Source organism: Hemiscyllium ocellatum, chromosome 12 (genome assembly GCF_020745735.1).
Source record: "Hemiscyllium ocellatum isolate sHemOce1 chromosome 12, sHemOce1.pat.X.cur, whole genome shotgun sequence".
Classification (NCBI taxonomy): Eukaryota; Metazoa; Chordata; class Chondrichthyes; order Orectolobiformes; family Hemiscylliidae; genus Hemiscyllium; species Hemiscyllium ocellatum.
The window spans coordinates 24762174-24780925 of NC_083412.1; the positions used below are offsets into that span (position 1 = coordinate 24762174).

Sequence of the window (18752 nt, forward strand, 5' to 3'; positions counted from 1 at the left end):
CTGTTGGTCTTTGCACCAAGCATTGCCCGGGAAACGGGTATCAGATTCCGGCGGACAGGAATAAACAGACTCACTGGTATTTCAGAATGGCAATGATCCAACAACAGGACTGGTGACTGTTTTCATTCTCTGGAGGAGAATGGTGTTAATTAAGAGCCAGTGGGAACACAGTGAGGCAAGAACCTCCAGGAATTCATCTGAATACACCTGGCAACCAGAGTTGTAAATACTAGGGGTTTTCTGCCATTTCAGATTGCTTCCCATGGAGCACTAACTCATAACCCAAGAGTGCGTACAGTCCAACATGCTAACTGGCACTCCCAATCACGTGAAGGTGGTATACAGACTGATTGGAGGATTTACTGGTCAAGAGTCAAGGTAGGTTACTGGGCGATAGCAACAGGAAAATTGGCTGTATATAGAATCCCTACTAAGTGGAAACAGGCCATCTGGCCCATTGAGTCCACACTAATCTTCTGAAGGTCATCCCACCCAGACTCACCCGATCCCTGTAACTCTGCATTTCCCACAGCTAACCTACCTAACCTGCACAATTTAGCATGGCCAGTCCACCTAACCTACACCTCTTTGAACTGTGGGAGGAAACCTGCACAGACACAGGAAGAACTTGCAAACTCCACAAAGAAAGTTGCCCAAGGCTAGGATTGAACCCAGGTCGCTGGTGCTGTAAGATAGCAGTGCTAACACTGAGCCACCATGCCATTCCTAAAGGCAGCTCAAGGGCAGGATTCTAATGCTGAGCAATTTCTCATTTCCCAACATAAGCCTCATTCACCTTGATGGGAGTGAAATCAATTCACCCAAAATATATACAAACAAACATGAGATATGATCAGATTGAAGACTATTATTAGCTGGTCCAACTAGACTGTCCTGTATCAAGTCAAAATAAATCGCTATTCTACCCAAATTCCTGTAGTCTCCCAGGTAAAAGAAACTCGACTCAATGAAGTCGACTTAATCTCTCACTCCCTAAGACACCTGGATTCATGAGATCACTCACCCTGCCCCGATTAATCTCAGACACTATCAACTTCTTGTACTGGGGAATCTTTTGTCCAGGTCTTGGTCTGGTCTAAAAGAAACAGAGATAACCCTATTCTCTGGGAAAGGAAACACACACACACACACACACTCCCTCCCTCCACCTTGAACAGACATTGAGCCACTTGAATTGCATAACTCAACACTACCTCAAGGTAAATTAATTTTTTTAAACCTATCTTTACATGAAGCCAGGAGGCAGCAGGAATTCTCTTCCCAGCTCTGCTACACTCTTGAAGGCTTTTCGATTGTGGCTGCTCTCTTATTCAAGTTCAATTCTCCACTTTTGCAACATATCTGTTAATACCGCTTTCCAACAGGACACTTTGTTTACAAGCTGTAGCTGTCCCCCAGGATCTGCAACCTTTAGGGGGATATGCAGCAACGTAGTGACAATGCAAACTCTAAAGCCACTGGGATGTTGATTCTGGCAAGGGGCCAATCAGATGGTCTAAAAAAGCTAACAGATGGGCAGGCAAATTCTTCTTAAAATTATTGTTTTGAGTCAGAGGCAGCACTGTCACCTGGAAGTCCATTCATTGTGGGTTCAAGCCCCACTCCAAAGACTTGAACACTATGCAGGCTGTAACATCAGTACTGAGAAATCATAGGTGCCATTTTTAGGATGTGACATTAAATAAATGCCCCACCTGACCTCTCAAGTGAGTATAATAGATCACATGACACCATCTCTTTTTAAAGGAGAAGCACAATCCTGTGGTCAACATCACATTGTCTAACTGACATCATCAAAACAGATGAGTAAAGCCTCCAACATTACAGGAAGGATGTAGAGGCTTTGGGGAGGGGATAGAAAAGGTTTACCAGGATACTGCCTGAATTCGAGAGTATGAGCTAAATTTGTTTTCTCTGGAGGGTGGAGGCTGAGGGGAGACTTGCTTGAAGTCTCTAAAATTATGAGATGCATAGATAGGGGTGGCAGTCAGAATCTCCACCCCCTCCCCACCCCTCCAAGATTTGAAATGTCTCAAACTAGGGGGCATGCATTGAAGGTGAGAGAGGGAAAGCTCAAAGGAAATGTGAGGGGCAAGTTTTTTTAAACAGAGTGGTAGGAGTCTGGATATAATAGAAGCAGATACGATGGGGCATTTAAAGGATTTTAGATAAGCACATGATTATGCAAGGAGTGGAGGGGTATGACGCAAGGGCAGGCAGATGGGATTAGTTTAATTTGGCGTCATGTTCAGTACAACATGATGGGCTGAATGGCCTCTTCCTTGGCTATGCTGTTCTATGTTCTAGGAACTGGTCACGGTTGTTTGAAATGCCTTACTGTGTGTAAATTGGTTGCCATGTTTCCTCCATTACTGTGTGTAAAATGGCTGCCATGTTTCCTCCATTAAAACTATGATGACACTTCAAAAATATACTTCAGTGACAACACTGGAATGTCTTGAGGATGGGTATGGTGCTGCATGACTCTAAACTATGGACATCAATGGAGATTATATGGAGCACAATGAATCCCTGAGAATGGATCTGTAGCTGGAATTTAAGTAGGCAAATCAGGTATTCGCATGGTCTGAGTATCAATTTGTGCAACTACCTCTGACACAGTGTCTATGGAGACAACTGGATGTTAGTCAGTGAGGCAATGGAAATTCACCCTTCTCGTGCAATCACTCCTTCTTTAGCAAGTCACTGCCAGCCAACAGCACATCCCTGTCTGTCTAAAACACAATCACTCTGTGAAGCTACAGCAAGACTCTGGTTCCCACAATCACTGAGGAGCAAGTGGAATTCCTCAATTCATTCTGAACACAAAATCATCCTCTCTGCACCCAACCATAAACAAACCAAAATACTAACTGAAGCACAAAGTATCTGCTTTTAAAAACAAAATCAGCAACTGCTTTGTGCTGATCACCGTCAACTCCCTTGATCCAAATATCTGGGGCTTCACAAATAGATCAGAGAGGTGTGTTTATTAGCAAACGTAGTAACCATGGATCGCTGGACATTTCCCAAAGAAAAGCCAATACCCATCCAAGGAATACAGCCTGCAGTTTGGTTGGTTGCTGATGGGGCTTGTCACTGTAGGAGGGGAGAGAAAGTTAATGTTGCAAACACACTAACCGCGTTGTGCCCCTCAGAGCAAAGCAGATTTGAATATATGACATTGTTGGTCCAAACTACAAATGAATTGCTTTCACACGCATGGACTAATGTTGCTAAATAAATAAATTCAACAGTGAAATTTAGTAAAAACAAAACAAATCTGGCAGTGAGCCTGACTGGGAAAGATAAACTCTCCCAGGAGCAGTGGGCCAGTACTATCAGCAACAATAATTAGCTAGATACCCACCACTGGATTGGAACTCGGCTGTGATTGCCTGGACATGGCTGCTTTTAAGGTGACCATCACACAACACTATCAAACTGGAGGTTTCAGAAGACTGAGTGATCCAGAACCCAATCTCCACTAAACTAACAGGCACGTCTGAAATGCAACAGGAAAAATAAATCAGATTTACTGCAGCCTACAATAACCGGAAAACCAGCTCCACCTAAAACCACCTCCCTCAAAGAGTGGCACGGAGGGGGGTGGATGCAGGCTGGGGCCTCCAATCATTAGCCAGTCAGTCTGCCAGTCACTCACAAGCTCATTCTCTGCCTTCTGTACCTTGTTTCAGCTGGAGTCAACTAAATAAACAAGGAGGATCAAATTCTGCTCAAGAACAGCAGCTTAACAATAACCTCTTGTCGTCAGGACTTTTGGAGCTTTCATTTTCAGACACGACAGGGAGAAATGGAGCCACCTATAAAGTAATTATATCCTCCCTAGAAAAACAGGACCTATGATTCCCAAGCTCCAAACTGGAGAGAGCTTGTTCCTTCAAGAACAAACATCAATTTACTGAGCACAACCGTGACATCATGCAAAGCTCTTAACGTAGAGTGGTCCAAATGAAACCATAATGTGGTTGCTCAGCCAATAATGAAACTTGGTTTAGTGTATTATAGCCCATAATTATACACTGTATAATGGAGCGGACCACAGGAAAACTCTTGGGTGTGTCACCGTCCATACAAATACCTAGAATATGCCACAGCACAGATTTAGGAGGGGTATCAACGAGTCAATATGGAGAAAAAAGAACATTAGCTTAGATTCCCCAGTGTGGAAACAGACCAACACGTCCACATTGACCCTCCAAAGAGTAACCACCCTCCTCTGACTAATACACCGAATAACTATGGACAATTTAGCATGGTCAATTCACCTAACCTGAGCATCTTTGGAATGTGGGAGGAAATCCACACAGACACAGGGAGAATGTGCAAACTCCACACAAACAGTCGCCCAAGGCTGGAATCGAACCTGGCACTGAGGCAGCAGTGCCAACCACTGGACCATCATGTCCTGCCCACGTGAATACAAATTTATTGGGACACAAGATGCCAGTGCAGGAGGTGGACAGCTTTCCCAATGTTCATGTCCAGTGTCACTAGTGTACTGCCCAAGATCATGCACAAAGTAAGCTGGATGCAAATTAACGCTGCCTTTGCTGTTCATTCGCAAACATAAGCCCAATATCGGATAAGCAATTCATTTTTGTAAATGGTGACATATCCATTCCCTACAGCCGCCACTCTTAGGAGTTCCTGAACTGTCACAGCCATCTTCCCAAAATCCAGAGAGCCAGAACTGAATGTTGGTGGGATCTAACTTGGCACAGGGGGCTTTCACATCCATTTACTCCAGAGTACTGTAACCAGCAGCTCTAATTTGATCAAGGTCAGTTACAGCTCTCACCAATTGGTCAGAAGGTGTTGGGATTATGTTCTACTCCATTGACATCATGAGTTGGGAGTAGCCGGTGTTGGTCTGGGGTAGACAAAGTTAAAAATCACACAGCACCAGGTTATTGCCCAACAGGTTTATTTGGAAGCACTGGCTTTCAGAGCGCTGCTCCTTCATCAGGTGGTTGTGGATGAAGGAGCAGTGCTCCGGAAGCTAGTGCTTCCAAATAAACCTGTTGGACAATAACCTGGTGTTGTGAGATTTTTAATTTGGTCTGTTGACATCAGCACATAGTCTAGGCTGACACTGACTGTTACTGCAGTATTGAGCGAGTACAGTCTTTCAGATGAGATGTTAAACTGGTGGATATAAGGGATCAAATAGAGCCAATGTGAAAATAAATAAGTAAGCACATGCGTAATTGCTTTGCAAATGACGTTGCTATGAGGTAAACCACAGATTGAGAGATATGGAGATATTATCAACTGGAGTCAAGAAGATTGGCAGGATATCTGACTGGGGTCCAATGTATGTTTGTAGGATGCCAATAGTTTGCGTAAGGAAAGATGATCATCTCCCAAGGTTGGGCATTCAAAAGCTTAATGGCCCTCAAATTAAATAGTCTCAGTAAAATGTTGTTATTCAGAGAATTGCTAGAGCATGAAATGCTTTATCATGGGTTGGGGTGGGGGAGAATTGGTGTGACACCATTCCCTTTTACAGGGAAAATTACATCAGTATTTGAAGCCAACATACAACTTTGGGGAAAGAGTGGGAAAATTGAATTGCTTTAGGATTAGCAGAGGGTGGTGGCTACCAGGCTAGCAGTGGGAGCAGTTTTGGATTGACACAGGGCTACAGGAAGGCAGTGGCATGGTTGGACTTGCTTGAGCAGCACAGATGTGATTATATTTTTCTATGCTGTAATCATACACGGTTCTCAGAACATCATGGAGCTGAATACGGTGGCTTAGCAGTTTACTAAATGTGAGCAATCACCATGGGCACATTCTTGTAAAAGATCCTCACTTTCTGCCATACACCATTCAATAACCGTGGTAACACAAATGTGATCCCCCGATAGTAACTTTAAAGGGCACAGTGCAGGTACAACCCAGCTTCCAAGACAGGAACACTTGCTTTTAAAACCAACAGCAACCTACACTTCAATAGCACTTCTAATGTAACCAAACCCTCCAAGGTGCTTCAAAGAGGTTCTTGACAGCAAACCTACTCTACAGCCAAAAAGCAATGGTCAAAGAGGTGGGTTTTAAGAAGTCTTACATAATAGAAGAGAAGTGATGAGGTTTGGGGTGGGAGGAGCAGAGATTTGGGCCCAGTGAGTTGGAGGTACAGTCTTGCAGATGAGCAGAAGTGGGGGGGTTGCAGATGCCGGAGGGTTTTAGGGCTGGAGCAGATGAGAGAGATTGGGAAGGGCAAGGCTGCGGGAGGATTTGAATCCACAGCTTGAAATTTTAGAATTACAGTCATTATGGAAGGGATATGGGGAGAAGCAACTGTTCTCATTGCCCTCAGTTACCTCCACCACAAACCCCCTGGAGTAACTCAGATCACAGCTAGCAAAGAGCTGCGTTTCCGTGCCAAAATCGAAGCAAATGTTTTGAACGCTCTGCCAGGGCAAGGTGAATCTAGGGAGCTATAATTGCACCCCAGCGCCTCCTTAATCAGTGGCAGCCTTTAGCCTGGGGAATCTCTTAGAAAAACCATCTGCTCCCAGTTCTGTTCAGCTTGACAGCCTTTGAGTACCTTGGATGAGTATGAATTTCCCTCTTGCCTTTTTGTTCCTTTGACCAAAGTTCTTCATGGTTATAAAGGTGAACGGTTGGCACACTGCTGCTTTCTCAACATTTCGACATGCCAAGCTGTGTATGAGGAGCGGGGCTGGTGCGGGTCAAGCTGCTCGGTACAATTATATATGCAGTGAGTTAAAAGGGATGATTCACCCACAATGTGATGCAAAGTGACTCTTCATTTCACATTTGCTTATCTTGAAGGTGGAGCAGTTCCTTCCTGGAGCTGTAAACTGTTTATCTGTCTGACAAACCGCCTCAAATTCATCAATCCGATTCATTCCCATCCCTGCTGCAACAGGATTAATCTTCTGGAACTTTCCACACTCGGCGGGGGGTGGGGGGGTGGGAATAAAATTCCCGTAGTGTTTACTCATGGAAAACAATACATTAAAGGGGTAATGGGCTTTACTTAGTGGAAATTAAGTATTTTCTGGAGGTGTGTCTGCACCAAGAAATGCACCAACAGAGCTCCTTACCTCAGCATTTTGCTTAACATTCCAACCAAAGTAGTATTGAAGTGTGGTGCAAATGCAGCACTCACTTGTGCTCAGCAAGATCCCACAGTTAGCAAATGACCACATTGGTTACAGTTAGAGAAAGTGGCCCTTTGGCCCATCAAATCTGATCTGGTCATCAAACCATCAATCTATTGTAATCCCACTTTGTAGCTCATGGCCTTGCATGCGATGTGTTTCAAGTGACTACTTAAATACTGCATAAGTATCTTGACGGTTCCAGTCTTTACCACACTTTTGGGTGGTGAGTTCCAGAAACCCACCACCCACACGTGGAAAACATTCTTCCTCAAATCTTATCTGAACCTCTTTACCGTGCCTTAAATCTATGGCCTTTAATTATTGACTTCTCTACTAAAGGGCAAGCTCTCTCCCTCTATCCTATCAGCGCTCCTCATCATTTTTTATATCTCTCAGCTAAGGAAAACAACCCCTGCCTATCTAGTCCCACTTTATAGCTGAATCGTTCCAGCCGAGGCAACATCCTGGAGAATCTCCTCTGCACCCTCTAGTGCAATCACACCCTTCCTACAGTGTGGTGACGAAAACTGCATACAGTACTCCCAACTAGCATCTCATTCAGCTCCATCATAATCTCCTTGCTCTTGTATTCAATGCCTTCACCAATAAAGGCAAATACTCCAACTTCCTTCTGAACTGCCTCTATCTGCCCTGTTGCCTTCAAAGATCTGTGAACATGCACACCAAGGTCCCATGACCCACCTGTCCTGCTGCTTCCAAGGATCTACGGACATGCACACGAAGGTCCCTGATTTTCCGTACTTTGTAAGACCACACCATCCATGGTGTCTTCCCTTGCCTTGTTAGTCCTTCAAAAAAGATGCTTATAAGGATTAAGCTCCACCATCCACTGCTCAGCCCATCTTCTGTAGTCTAAGGATTTCCCCCTCATGGTTTACCAAGCCACCAGTGTTCATGTCATCTTCAACATGATTGATCATAACTCCTACATCTCATGTTGAGAGCATTCATGTCCGCAACAAGTAGCAATGCTGGTTGACAGTTAAATGTCACATAGGTCACTCAAAGGTTCCTGATGAAGGGCTTATGCTCGAAACGTCGAATTCTCTATTCCTGAGATGCTGCCTGGCCTGCTGTGCTTTGACCAGCAACACATTTGCAGCTGTGATCTCCAGCATCTGCAGACCTCATTTTTTACACTCAAAGATCTCCACTGCGGTGTCTTCTCCCTCGAGTGGGAAACTTCAAGACTAGTGGACATACCTTTAAAGTGAGGAAAATGATTTAAAAAACACATTAGAGGCAATTTTGTTTTTACAGAGCATGATTTGTGTATGGAATGAGCTTCCAAAGGAAGTAGTGGCTGCAGCTACAGTTACAATGTTTAAGAGATATTTGGAGTAGTACATGAATAGGAAAGGTTTAGAGGGACATGGGCCGAATGCAGGCAAGTGGGACTAGTTTAGTTTGGGATTATGGTCGGCATGGACCGGTTGGACCAGTTTCTGAGCTGAATGACTATGAGAGGGCGTAGGTTTAGGGCGAGAGGGGAAAGATATAAAATGGATTTAAGGGACAACGTTTTCATGCAAAGGGTGGTGTGCATGTATGGAATGAGCTGCCAGAGTAAGTGGTGGAGGCTGGTACAATTACAACATTTAAAAGGCATCTTCATGTGTATATGAATAGGAAGGGTTTGGAGGGATATGGGCCAAGTGCTGGAAAACGGGACTAGATTAGCTAGGGATATCTGGTCGGCATGGGTGGGTTGGACCAAAGGGCCTGTTTCCGTGTTGTACATCTCTATGACGAGTGCCAAGTCTGTTGCAGGCCTTCTTTAAACAACCAACTAGCCACAAATCTGTAGGCATGGCTTCTCATTCATTGGGAAGTTATTTGTGAACAATGTCACAATCAGAACTGGCAAAAAGGTGTATTTAATGGGTATGCACGATATCCTGCTGTATTACTCCAACATTCTCACTGCTGACAATCAGGAATCTGGATTCACCTTCAAACTGCCACCGGTAATTTCCTACTCTTCATCGGAAAGCTGACATTCCACCTCCTGCATATTTATATGTGCACACTACCTTGCCTCCCACTGTTGGTAGCAGTGGAAGATTCTAGCCTTGAATTCTGCATAAATTAAGCATTTACTGAATGGATTACAAGCTGGCCAAAGTAAAAACGCGTCCAACAGCAGTGAGCAGATTTCCCCTAGACTACCAAATGGTAAAATGAATTGGTAAACTCATACTAGCTCAGGCACTCTCTCAAACATACCCCAGTGCCACAGTGCTCCTACTGACACAGGCCATGTAACTGAATAAACCCATCCTGTTGATGAAGTGGGATCACTGCATTAGGTCCCAACTAACATAAAAGGCACTACATGCCTACACCACATTCCGCAGGAACCCTGTCTGGATACCCCTTTGGGATCTTGACATCATCTCAATCCAGCTTTTCTGCAACAGAATATCTGTCCCTGTTGGCGGAGTCCCCCAAGTCACAGAAGGTAGAATGCCAGTTTAAATGCCTGTTGAATTTCCATTTAAAGTAGAATCTTCCAAATTAAGATTCAATGATGCAGTCTTCCTGAACTGGAGGGAATCTCATGACTTCTCGTGATCTGATTCCATTAAACTATCCTTCTCTCTTCTTGGATCAGATGCATCTCCCTGGATTATGATCTATAGAACAGGCAGGAATCTAGTCATAGAATAATAGAGATGTACAGCACGGAAACAGACTCTTCAGTCCAACTTGTCCATGCCAACCAGATATCTTAACCTAATCAATCTCATTTGCCAGCACTTGACCCATATCCCTCTAAACCCTTCCTACTCATATACCCATTTACTGTTGAATCTTGAGGAATGAAGAATTAAGAAAAAAAAGCCAAACTCATGTTTGTTTCTCCATAATTGGAACATTTAGGAGGGTGGGATGTACGCATAAGAGGTACAGTTAATGAATTTGCAGATGACACCAAAATTGAAGAAGGTGTATGGACAGCAAAGGTTACCTCAGATTACAACAGGATCTGGACCAGATGAGCCAATGGGCTGAGAGGTGGCAGATGGAGTTTAATTTCAGATAAATGCGAGTTGCTGCATTTTGGAAAAGCAAATCTTAGCAGGACTTATACACTTAATAATAAGGTCCTAGAGAGTGTTGCTGAACAAAGAGATCTTAGAGTGCAGGTTCATAGCTCCTTGAAAGTGGAGTCGCAGGTAGATAGGATAGTGAAGAAGGCGTTTGGTATGGTTTCCTTTATAGATCAAATACTGAGTACAGGAGTTGGGAGGTCATGTTGTGGCTGTACTGGACATTGGTTAGGCCACTGTTGGAATATTGTGTGCAATTCTGGTCTTCTTCCTATCGGAAAGATGCTGTGAAACTTGAAAGGGTTCAGAAAAGGTTTACAAGGATGTTGCCAGGATTGGAGAATTTGAGCTATAGGAAGAGGCTGAACAGACTGGGGCTGTTTTCCCTGGAGCATCGGAGGCTGAGGGGTGACCTTATAGAGGTTTACAAAATCATGAGGGGCATGGATAGGGTAAATAGGCAAAGTCTTTTCCCTGAGGTGGGGGAGTCCAGAACTAGAGGGCATAGGTTTAGAGTGAGAGAGTAAAGATATAAAAAGGACTTAAGGGGCAACATTTTCATACAGAGGGTGGTACGTATATGGAATGAGCTGCCAGAGGAAGTGGTGGAGGCTGGTACAATTGCAACATTTAAAAAGGCGTTTGGATGGGTATATGAATAGGGAGGGTTTGGAGGAATTATGGGCCGGGTGTTGGCAGGTGGGACTAGATTGGGTTGGGATATCTGGTCGGCATGGACGGGTTGGACCAAAGGGTCTGTTTCCATGCTGTACATCTCTATGACTCTATAAATGTTGTAATTGTACCAGCCTCCACCACTTCCTCTGGCAGCTCATTCCACACACCATCCCCTAACTTGTTTAAATTGACCAAAACCAGGCGATCCAGTAGGCGACGACATGAAGTCAAATTCCATCAATCAACAATCCACGCCTTGTTTTCCCAACTCCATCAACTAGTGCATCGCTTACAATCAGAATAATTAGGTCCTTACCACTTACATGGATGGCAATTGCAGCAATTTTTCAATAAATAAGCAACAGATGGGAAATGGTGGAACAAAGTAGGAGACAGTACAGGCCTCTACATTTCTCCTTTCGTGTGTCCTAGAGGCAAAAGGCACACTCGTGGCTAAACTCTGGCATTCAGCTCTCAAAAGAGCCTGCGGCTAAAATTCTTTCCACATTTTAGCCGAGAGAGAGAGAGAAAAAAATAGCAGAGCAGAGCATAGAAGTGTTTCCGTGGCTTTAGATCTGTGTTAAATTAAAGACAGGAATTTCATCCCCAAACTTTCACAGCCCTTCAGTCCATTGGTCAGAGTAAAGTCATTAGGCTGGACTGAAAGCTGTGCCATTTGTACGTTGGTAAATGTAGGAGGGGCAAGGGTGCTGCCAATTCAGGGTGGGTACATCTCTGGAGGTTCTATCACATGACCTCCTGTTTTCAAACCTTCCTGCCAAATACAGGGGCACTCCACATCTTGGATTTCTTTTAATATAAACAGATAACTAATAAACTAAAAAGATGTGAAAGCAAGTGAGAGAGTTCCTGCAATTCAACTGCGTACGATCGACTGTTCTAATCCTCTATTGGCAGAGAACAAGAACCTGAACCACCGCCAACAGGAGCCTCCCCTTCTGCCTCAGTGATTGCAAACAAGAAAGGGCAAAGATCACCATCCTTTATACAGATATGCAGCCCCAGTTCAGCATCCCGATAGTCATCAGGAAGAACAGAAACAGATCATTCAAACCCTGTTTGGGTGAGCAGCTTTTGAAGCCTAGTTCAGGCCTAGTAACACTGAACAATGTAAAATTATAACTGGACAACCAGTTCATAAGCTCCACAGAGATAGAACTGGAGTGCTCCTCTTAGCTCTTCATGACAGTGACTGGTCAACCCCCTACCTCTGACTGATACATTATCCACCTGCCTGTGGAGGTGGGACAGGCCATTAGCAGTTACTCAAGTGTACCAATCTCATTTGAGTCCAGAGATTTGTGGGTTCAAATCCCACTCTAAAAACAGTGCAATGGTGTGTAGCACTCTCTGACGTACAACCCGCCAGTCCTTGATATTAAAACAAGGCTTTATCCAGTGTACAGAGAAAAGTTTCCTTGACACTATTCCACAATGAGAGAAAGTGGGGACTGCAGATGCTGGGGAGTCAGAGTAGAAAAGTGTGGTGCTTGGAAAGGCACAGCCGGTCAGGCAGCATCCGAGGAGCAGGAGAGTTGGCGTTTTGGGCATCAGCTCTTCACCAAGAATGTGAGAGGGAAATGGGGCTGAGAGATAAATAAGAGGGTTGGGGGGGGGGGAAGGTGGAAGGGAAAGTAGCTGGGAATGCGATAGGTAGATGAAGGTGGGGAGGTGATGGTGACAGGTCGGAGGGAAGGGTGGAACGGATTGATGGGAAGGAAGATGGACAGGTGGGACAGTTCAAGAGGGCGGTGCCAAGTTGGAGGGTTGGATCTGGGATGAGGTGGCAATGGGGAAACTGATGAAGTCGATGTTAATGCTGTATGGTTGGAGAGTCCCAAGGTGGAAGATGAGGCGTTCTTCCTCCAGGCGTGGGTGGCTTGGATTTGGTGGTGGCGGTGGCCCAGGGCTTGCATGTCCTTGGCAGAATGGGAGGGGGAGTTGAAGTGGTCAGCCAAAGGGCGGTCGGGTTGGTTTGTGTGCGTGTTGGTTTGTGTGCGTGTTGGTTTGTGTGCGTGTGTGTGTCCCAGATGTCCCACAATGGAAGGCTTCCAGCTTCTTGGCCAATGTTCATCTCTCAACTAACACAAAATAACCTAACAGCCAATTTGCATTAAAGAACAAAGAACAGTACAGCACACAAACAGACCCTTTGGCCCTCCAAGCTTGCATTGACAAGTGACATCTTTCTAAACTAAAAGCTTTTGCCTCTATGCTGTGCATATCCCTTTATTCCTTTCCTCTTTAAATACCCATCAAGATGCCTCTTAAACCTTGGTATTGTATCTGACTCCATCACCAGGAATTCATTCTGGGCATTTACGACCCTCTTAAAAAAAAATTTCCTCTCATCCTCTTTAAACTTCCCCCCTTTTACCTTAAACCTATGCCCCCTAGTAATCGACATTTCTTCCCTAGGAAAAAGACTCCGACTATCCATGCTGTCCATACCTCTCAATTTTGTAAACTTTCATCAGGTCTCTCCTCATCCTTCGACATTCAAGTGAAAACAAACCAAGTTTATCCAATCTCACCTCAATCACCCTCCAAACCAGGCAACATCCTGGTAAACTGTTTCTGTACCTTCTCCAAAGCCTCAATATCCTTCTGGTAGTGTGGTGACCAGAACTGTACACAATATTTCAAATATGGCCATAATAAAGTTCTATACTGCTGCAACATTACTCACCAAATTTATATATTCTATGTCCCACTTGATGAAGGCATGCATGCCTTCTTGACCGCTTTATCCACTTGCGTTGCCACTTTCAAGGAACTTTGGACCTGTGTATCTAGACCCTTCCATATGTTGATACTTCTAAAGGGTTCTGACATTGACTGTATACTTCCCTCCTGCATTAGTCCTTCAAAAACGCAACACTTTGCATTTGCCCAGGTTGAATTCTATCTGCTATTTCTCTGCCCAAGTCCGCCTATTTTTCTCCTGCGGTATTCTCTGGCAATCCTCCTCACTATCTGTAGCTCCCACCCAATCTTTGTGTCATCTGCAACCTTACAAATCAGGGCACCTACATACACCTTCAAATCGTTCATATGCATCACAAACAGGGGTCCCAGCACTGATCCCTGCTAAACACCCTTCCACTGCTACCTTGCCTTCGATGACTAAACCAGTTATGTATCCATTTTACCAGCTCACTGCAGATCTCGTATGACTGCACCTTCTATATCGATCTGCCATGAGGAGCTTCATCAAAATGTCTTGATAAAGTCCATGTAGACAACATCCACGACCCTGCCCTCAAACATCTTTATCACTTCCTCAAAAAAACCTCAAAGTTGACAGACACAACCTTCTTGCACAAAGCCATGGTGCCTGCCACTAATAATTCCATATTTTGAGTGTAATTCCTGTCCAGAACTAATTGCAATGAGATATGGATTTATTATTTTAGAACACAGTCACAGTCAAGGGTATGGTATCTCCTTCATAATCACTGCAGGCACCTAGTCTAGTAGGTAAAAACAATGACTGCAGATGCTGCAAACCAGATTCTGGATCAGTGGTGCTGGAAGAGCACAGCAGTTCAGGCAGCATCCAACGAGCAGCGAAATCATCAGGATGAAGGGCTTTTGCCCGAAATGTCAATTTCGCTGCTCGTTGGATGCTGCCTGAACTGCTGTGCTCTTCCAGCACCACTGATCCAGAACCTAGTCTAGTAGGCAGTGCAGGGTAAGGGTTGTTTAAGGTCATTCACTGCTACCAATCCTCCTTTGTGATCAGTGTTGGATGATGCACCACTGCAGAGTAAACACAAGAGAGGCGCTGTTCTTGAATAACAAGAAGGTTTACTGCATGATAGCAATGAGAATAACTATATTTCATCAGGCACAATGACTGGGACTTTATGGAGCTGGTACAGATACATTTACTCCCTTCACAAGCAACAGTAGAGCTCCACATTTCTGCCCACAGACAGTGAGACACCAGCAGAATGGATGGAGCCAATGTAATGTGAACATTAACTCCTTCAGAACCATTACCTTATACAGCCCAGTTTGGGTTCAGCCAAGGCCACTCAGTTCCTGACCTCATTACAGCCTTGGTTCTAATATGGACGAAAGAGCGGAATTCCAGTGGTGAGGTGAAAGTGACAGCCCTTGACATCAAGGCTGCATTCAACAGAGTGTGTCATCAAGGAATCCAAGCAAAACTGGAATCAATGGGAATCTGGGGGGCAAACTCTCTGCTGGTTGGAGTCATACTTGGCACATAGGAAGATGGCTGTGGTTGTTGGTGGTCAGTCATTTTAGCTCCAGAACTCTGCAGGAGTTCCTCAGGGAAGTGTCCTAGGCCCAACCATCTTCAGCGGCTTCATCAATAACTTTCCCTTCATCACGAGGCCAGAAATAGGGATATTCACTGATGATCACACAACGTTCAGCTCCATTTGCAACTCCTCAGATATTGAAGCAGTCTGTGTTCAAATGCAACAATATTCAGGTATGGGCTGACAAGTGGCAAGTAATGTTCACTCCACACAAATACCATGTAATGGCCATCTCCTCTAGGAGAGGATCTAACCACTGCCCCTTGACATTCAATAACATTATCATCATTGAACCCCCCCACCTATCAACACTCTTAGGGGTTATCATTGATCAAACCTTAACTGGACTCACCACAAACACAGTGGCTATAAGAGCAGGTCAGAGGCTAGGAACACTGCAGTGATTAACTCACACTCTGACTCGATAAAGCATGTTCACCATTTACTAAGAGTGGGATGGAGTACTGCCCACTTGCCTGGATGTGTGCAGCTTCAACAACACTCACAAAAGCTTGACACCATCCTGGACGAAGCAGCCTGTTTGATTAGTGCTACATCCACAAACATCCACTCCATCCTCCACTATGCTTAGTAGCAGCAGTGTGTATTATCTACAAGAAGCATAGCAGAAATTCACCAAAAATCCTTAGACATAACTACCAAACTCGTGACTATTTCCATCTAGAAGGACAAAGGCAGCAGATACATGAGAATGCCAACATTTTCAAGTTCCCTCCAAGCCACTCACTATCCTGATTTGTAAATATATCAGCGTTCATTCACGGTCGCTGGGTTAAAATCCTGGAATTCTCTCCCTAATGGCATTATGGGTCTATCTACAGCACATGGACAGGAGAGATTCAAAGAAAGTAGCTCACCCCCACCTTCTCATGGGCAACTGGGGATGGTCAATAAATTCTGGCCCAGCCAGCGATGCCCACATCCCATGAGTGAATCAAAAAAACAGCAGAGAACAGCAGGTCCTCTGGAGAGCTAATGTTAGACCTAAACTTGCTTGCTGAAAACCACCTTAGCTAAGCTGACAGTACCTAAATATTGTTTCCGCAAATAGACTGCTAATGGAAAATTAAAAGTGACAGCACATTGTTTTAGCACAGAGTTTCATGAATTAATCAGACTCTGTCCAAGTTCAACACTCAGTCATGACAAATGCATACCTTGGCAGTCCAGACCAGAGCATTATTGAGGTCGATCTCAATCTACATTTGTATTTGAGGAGACAAAGTTCCAATTTAAGAAATAAAATTCTCAGGTCGTATTTTGCCCTCATTCAACTCTTTCTGCCAAACACAGCAGAACGTACAGTTTGTGGTTGACAGCCTTTCAGAATCGTTCAAGAATTAAAGATTAATCTTTGGGAAATGATGATAAGCAACCAGAGAGTTGAACCACAGCAGCATTTAGAAACAGTGGGTGTGAATGGCAAAATAATGTCAAAATGTTACTTCCACAGCATTTTCTTTGAAGTTCCATATAAGGGTTGGAAATGGGAGATTGTCGATGGATGAGGCTACATATTCTGTTCACTACATATTCTGTTCGCTTCCTTACTGCCACTTACAAAACATGGTACCTCATTTGCTCCACAGCATTTCTTGCCCCCAATTTTATTCAACAGACTTGGGGATAATAGGGAATCCTGAGGCCCGATTGACAAATTTCTAATAATTTCCTTGGTTTTTAGCCAAAGGTAATTCAGCCATGGGAGACGTCCCAGAGTTAAACAAGTAGGAGCCTTTCCTCAGAATCCCGTCAATGGGAAAGAGGCCATTCAGCCCATTGATACTGTATCAGCTGTCAGAAGAGCATCCCACCCAAACCCAATCCACACCCATAACATGGTGTTTTATTAGTGTGCACACAACAGAGCAATTTAATGGCATGGCCAATTTACCTAACCTGCACATCTTTGGACTGTGGGAGGAAACCAGTGCATTGGGTAAAAACCCACCCACAGACAGGGAGAACGTGCAAACTCCACATAAATAGATAGTCACCCTAGGCTAGAATTGAACTCAGGACTCTGGTGCTGTGAGGTTGCAGCACTAATCATTGTACCACCCATTTCGAGTGCTAATTCTGAGGCCTGATGTCCACCCAACACCAAGTTCCATTTATGAAATTAGCCACTGTGAAAATAGTATCAGCATGGACTGGGGTCCCGTTCCAACTTCCATTTTACCTCCCCCACTCCAACCCAAGGGGAATGGGTCAGTGAGTGCGTGATTGAAGCAAAAGGTACCTAGAAAAACAGTGGAGGCAGCTGGGTCTGATTCAGTCAAATATAAATCCTCTTTCAGAAAAAAAGGGCACTTTATAATTTGGTTCAGAGTGCTTTGAGGCATGGCGTATTCAGGGGAAGTGAATGACTTTGTTCAGATTCTCAGGTACAATTGGCAACAATGAAGTTCTCCTCAAACCGTGCCTGGGTCTAATTAATAGAGGTGGATTGCAATGATGAGTCAGCAATTCCATTATCATGTTCGATTATGTGACTATCAGAATGGTAGTGTGTGAACTCATTGGACATTGATTGCTTCTTGTCTGGCAGTTCCCAAGGGTTGAATCTTATGTATTTTTGCCAAAGTGCCAGTTTGGATGGGTTTCTTTTGGAGAGAATCCAGTCATGAGGCCCACTGAAAGTTCTCGCTGGATCTTACCTAACACACCTCCTTTAACCCCTGCCCTACTTTCCCACTTGCCACTCCAACCCCACTAAACCTGCATGCCCTCTATGCTGCCTACTCACGCACTACGAGCACCTCACCACCTACCACCAATAGTAACAGCTGTGCTACCCATTCATCTCCCTTAATAGCAAACTGTCACCCATTCTAGGAGGGAAATACCATCCCCCCGCATCTGGTAGGGGAGAAAGAATCAAGATAGCAGGTGAGCTCTTGAGATTCAGTTCTTCATCCTTTATGTGGAGAACATCCTGACCGACTGGCCAACCGTGTCCAAACCCCTGGACCAGTCGCAGAGTCTGACCTCATCTTACTGTGCTAGGAATCTCTGAGCAGTGGCTGCCTCCCTTGAATTGAACAAAGTCTGCTGACAACCTTGTGACAGCAGACACAAAGGAAGTGCAAGCCAACACAATGGCATTAAGAGGCTGGTACCTCTGGCTGAGTGGGCGAGGTGCAAGGCAGGCATCCGGTGGGATCAGAGTGTACAACCGCTGTGAGAACAAACAAAGAGCCCGGAGATGTAACCTGGTCCAGTCTGTGTGTGTCCCTGAGGCCCAAGTCCCTTATTGTGTACCAAACCAAGCACCGTGCTGTATCGGAGGGTCATCGCCTGCTTTTCACCGCATTAGCTCTCCCTTGGTCAGACCGGTTTATACAGCAGCAGTCATCCGGATCACAGGGAGTATAAAGAGGATAGCTGGCCATGTTTTCCAATCTCAAACTCCGACTGGAAAGTTGGATGGAATAGGATGGGTTTGGCAGTATAACCATGGACTTGCCAGTGGATCAGCTGCG

General features: G+C 44.7%; 1 protein-coding gene across 4 annotated transcripts in view; it reads right to left on the reverse strand.

Moving 5' to 3' along the window:
* mid1 (midline 1) overlaps positions 1 to 18752 on the reverse strand; it is a 357996-nt gene that overhangs the window by 142037 nt on the left and 197207 nt on the right. Inside the window, exon 1 of one of the 4 annotated variants that reach the window (XM_060833421.1) lies at positions 3392 to 3470. The exons of the other annotated variants lie outside the window; for them this stretch is intronic. The gene's annotated coding sequence lies outside the window, so the exon portion shown is untranslated. Of the gene's footprint in view, positions 1 to 3391; positions 3471 to 18752 lie in introns of those variants that run through there. 4 annotated transcript variants of the gene reach the window in all.